Here is a 5,362-nt window from a genome sequence, read left to right on the forward strand (position 1 = left end):
CAAATACATGTAATTGACTAGAGAAATTATTTATTAATATTCATAATATAAACGAGCATCTCTACTTGATCCGTTCAGTACATACGGAACGTACTAGCGCAAGAAATTGAAATATTACCATTCTCATAATTAATATCAAATTATATTTAATCTTATGCTATAGTTATTTATTGTGAACATTTATTTGTAACTTTGCATGAGTTAATTAACACTCCATATACAAAATGGTCTACGATATATGTAAAAGTCAAACATATTAACACAATGATTTATTCATATATAAACTTTATTATACAAAGTAAAATAAAATAAAAAGTGTTTACTAGGGATTAAAATGTAATACTATAACTTACCCTCATGGCTAATAGTATACTCCAACAGTTTTATTTCATCGGGTGTGTTTGTAGGAAGGAAAATATTTTCTCAGAGATTTTTTTTCAGAAACCTAAATGGATTAATTACTTAATTATGTTCTTGTGCTCTGTAAATATATAAATAATATTATTTTAAAAGTATTTGTATATAATGTACAAAAACATTATGGAATTGGTGGGTGTGGGCGTAAGGCTGTGAGGTGTAGATTATGAACCTGTGGGGTGAGGTAAAGATAAGATGTGTTTGGATGTTACTGAAGATAACAATCAAGATGAAATACCATTTATGGCACCTTTTTTTCCACATAAACGTCATTTTTACCATTTTAAAGAAATTTATGTTTCAAAAGAAAATGTTTTTCTACAAGATTTGACCAGCCGACCTTGAGAAAATTTGAAAACAATGTCTCATAAATATTTTCTTTCTCTTTTTCTATTTGTCACACCCTTTCTCTTTTTCTATCTTTTTTTTTTTTTTTTGAGTGGCTAATTAGTTTAGCACCTTATATGTATTTAAATTAAATATTGGAGGTCCATTTCATCAGCAGAATAAATTGACAGATGCTACACATACTTACTTTTTCAATTTCTCTGATAAAGAAATGCAAAAGTAACATCCAGAACCCAATAATTATGTGTTATTATTTCTACATATCCTTCTAAAATTAATCCTAGCCATTTCTTATTAAACAGCTTCATCTCCAACTTTTGCCTGATTTGAAGATTTTGATATTTCTTTTTGATCAACAAATTTAGATTGAACAGCCTCTTCAGTACTCAATGATTTTGATGATTGTTGGTCCTTGCTCTTGCCCCCAGTGCCAGAGTCAGGATTTTCAATAAGAGGGTTCAAAATATGAAAAAATAGACACACGAAGTAGCCGAAGGGAGTTCGACATCTAATATATATACCTAAAAATTATTTTAAGCATGTATAAGTCATATAATTTTCCGCCAAAAGGGGTTCATACCCTAATTGTAAGGTGGCTCCGCCACTGCATGCCCCATATTACTAAATATAGTCCAATTACAATGATTGCCCCTCCCAAAACTCTACATTAAACGGGCACAAGATTAGATATCCTATTTTGCACTCAACCACGTATTATAAGAGTTAGTTTGACTCGACACGAAATTTAATAAAGATATGTGCATTCTGGGAAAGTAAGTCGTATAAACTAGGAGAAAGAGAGTATGGAATATACCTTCCCAAGTTTAGCTCCTCGAATAAAATGAATGAACCCAAAATTGCGACTATAACCATATTTAGAGGATTAAAATGCAGTAACAAAAACAGGTCCTTTTTCCTTCATTATCAATCCATAGACATAATAGCCAACTCCAGAAGTGACCATTCCCTGCATCCATAAAATAATTTATTCTCTCCAACTAACTGTCAATACTAGAAAAGGGCGGAACTAAGTGGGGTATAGGGGTTTGGACGAACTCAGTAGCTTTTTTTTAGATTCTGTAGTTGTATTAGAAAATTAAATAAATATATATGTATATTAACTAGTGAAGCCTTCACAAAACTTATTGATGGCTCAGTGGTGAGGAAGGAGCCATGAAAATACTTTCCATGCTAGAGTTGCGGTATGTTTTGCAATATTTTTCTTTTCTATCTAAAAATTTAATATCCCAAACTCTTAATCCCAGCGAAAGTGAAAGCTTACAGTATAAACGTAAGATAAGAATGTAGTGTCCCATTGGATGGCCCATATAGAAGTATTGCCCCTTTCAACCACAAGGGTCAGAACAGTGCCTTGCAACGCTCTAGCCCAACATGTTAGACAAGTGAGTGATAATGTCGCAGGGTATGTCTTCAACGTAATTGCCTGTTTGTTACACATAAAATAAGAAAAATAACTATATTACTATATGAAGATAAATAATATTATTTATGGATTGGTTAGTTATAGTGGTTCCTAATTCTAGTTTAATTTGGTTTTTACCTTTATAGATAGTGATGTTACTAGTTATTTTCAATAGATAGAAAATATACATAAACATATAGAAATTGAGTTTATAAATAAAAATTTTCCTTCAACATTTTTGTATTTCGAGAGTCAAATAGTTTAAGTTTGAAGGAAATTTTGCACGTGAAATCTTCAATATTTTTTGAAATGAAATTTATATCTTTGTAAACTACGTGAAAAGTAATATAAGTCACAATAATTGTTAATTCAAAATGTTTGACAGATCTATGAAAAACTTACAATTAAAAATAGACCACTCATTTAAATCTCAAAATTCGAAAAATATCATATAAAATAAGACGGAAAGAGTAATTTAATGAGAATAATATAGTATTGGATAGTACCTGAAGATTGTAAAAGCAAGCCCAACAGATACAACCTGCTGCTATAAAAAGAGCACCCTTAATAGGTTGTAAATCAGTAGGAGAAGATGGAATAATATTGAGGTGATGTCTGGTCCAGGGCAATCCAATTGTAGGTCCACCAATCAGTGTCATAATCATAGCACCACTAAATGCAACTGTTGTTCCTATTATTTTTGCCTGACTTGATAATCTCATATATTCACCCTCTCAAGTCTACAGGTTCAATTCAATGTCTCAATTTATATGAATTTTTTTTTTGGTCAATGATATATTTTTATATTTAGTAACAATTTAATTTTAAAATATCAATTTTACTCTTAGTGAAATGATTTAAAACCACAAATATCTATGATTTATATATTTTAGATTACAATTTTGAAAAGTCTTTATTTTTTCTTTTAACTTCGTGTCAGATCAAAATATAACTCAAATAAATTAAAACAAACTAAAAAAGAATTAAATAAAGACAAACATGCTAGAAACAAATAAATAAGCAAAATTAAAGAGTTTGCAATTATTTTTCTTCTACTTCGTCCGTCCAACAATAGTTATTCACTATATTATTTTGAAATGTCTAATAATACTTGTCTACTTTATGAAATGAACGTGCATGCGCATGATTAAGTTGGAAAAAAGATGGTTAATTAAATACCTTAATATCCAAGCCAACAAAAAGGTGAGAGCTGGAAGCAAATTACACATTGCTGCTGCAAATGTTGCAGTAGTGTATCTCAATCCTGTGTAATAAAAGTTCTGGGCGATGACAGGACTGCAAAAAAAGTTAGTTTTTGTTTTCAGTGAAATTTGGTTATAAGTTGAAGGGAAAATAAAAAAGTAAAGTATTGTCAGAGATGTTTACTCCACTAAGCCCAGCAACATAATCTTCAACAAAATGGATATACTCATTTTTGGCCTTATTTTCCTGTGCAATAAAATAACCACAGAAAAACATTAATAAAGCTTTAATTACACAATCAATGATAGTAACTTCATTTAATAAGTAAAAAGAAGTTGCAATTCATGAGTATGCTTCTGTTTGTGTGATTTTGTTTTGAAAAGTAAAGAATACTTTTAAAATTTATAGTCTTAAATAAATTAAAGGTTATATCAAAATGTTACTCCGTCCATTTAAAAAAGAATAACATATCTTCCTTTATGTTGTGTTTTAAAAAGAATGACCCTTTCCTCTTTTGGCAATACTTTAAATCCAACTTTTCAGATGATATGTTTAAAACCACAAGTTCAAAGAGTATTTTCGTACATTTGATATAACTTTAATTTAAAATCACAAGATTCAAAAAATTTCTTTATTTTCTTAAACGTCATGCCAAATCATCAAAACGTACAGATTAAAAAGTGAGTTGAGAATTGACCTTTCAAAGAGCAAGGCAAAAGGAGCAAAGACAATAGTGGCGAAGACATTTCTGTAGACGGCAAAGGTGAAATGGCTCATGCCATGATTTAGAGCAGACTTTGCAATAATGGCTGATCCTGCATATCCAAATTGCAACAATGTCACTGCCAAATATGGTTTACCTTCCTTCACAAACTTCAATAACCATGACATGATGCTTCTTTTCTTTTTTGTATATAAGTATATATACTCCACTCAATAGCTTTCTTTTGTTTCTTTAATTCCCTATCTTGTGGTGCTTGCTATATATAGGCGCCAAACAATGCTATCTAAGCACGTCTCCATATCTTAACTCTATATCATCTCCACTATTGAGTGTCTTATAATGGAATCATACAATCAAACACTTTTCTTCTACCACATAATCACTAACTCCTTTTTTTAATGTTTCTCAACATGATATATTAAACACAATTCTTTTTCTCTAATTATTTAAATATCTTAATTTACAGGTAAAGAAAAGGTGTCCAAACATTTCTAACAATAATGCCTACACAAAATATTTAACATTTGGGGCTAATTAAATCATATTCCGAAAGTTTTCTCAATTACAAAAAATTCTAGATTTTTTATTACTCTCGGATACATTATTTGATTGTCCGATAAATTACAAAATGATATATTACTTAATGGGATGGATGTATCAGATATGTGTAATGACCCGATTGGTCAATTTTTGTTTTTCCGTGAAATTTACCAGTTTGCCCTCTCGATATTGGCCCCCAGTCTTCTATGATTGAGTTTTGAAAGTTAGTTTCGAACTTTGAGTTCAAAATTTGAGAGTTTGGTAAATTTTGAGTTTGAAAGGCTAAGTTGTTAGGAAAGTGATGTTCGGTGTCTATTGGAGTTTCGAGTATCAAAATGGAATTTCGTTGATTCCATCAGTCTCGAAATGTGAAATCTGATCAGTAAGAGTTGTTGGTTTCAAATTCGATGTCTTTTTGAGGATTTGAGGTACTAAGTTGTGAACTTGTGGAATTTTATCTTTTGGGTTGACTCGGTCAACATTCGGGGTTCAGATGATTGGATCAAAATTTTGGGAGTTCTGTTGGATTCGGGGGATGATTTTAGGCCTAGGTGAGATCTTGGTTGATTTTTAGAGCTTGTTTTAGCCTTTTTAGACGTTGAGTTAGTTTCTTGTGGTTTTCACGGATGTAGGGTCAAGAAGACCTCAAATTTGTTTTTGATGGTTCTATTAAGTCTGAAACGTTGAGTATAATTGATTTGCATATG

At 30.7% G+C, this 5,362-nt stretch overlaps 1 pseudogene; it reads right to left on the minus strand.

Annotated features, from left to right (window-relative positions):
• Nucleotides 1-1,059: 1,059 nt before the first annotated feature.
• Nucleotides 1,060-4,282, minus strand: LOC125873272 (WAT1-related protein At2g39510-like; annotated as a pseudogene).
• Between the last annotated feature and the right edge of the window lie 1,080 nt (nt 4,283-5,362).

The sequence above is a fragment of the Solanum stenotomum genome, chromosome 8 (assembly GCF_019186545.1).
Source record: "Solanum stenotomum isolate F172 chromosome 8, ASM1918654v1, whole genome shotgun sequence".
NCBI lineage: Eukaryota > Viridiplantae > Streptophyta > Magnoliopsida > Solanales > Solanaceae > Solanum > Solanum stenotomum.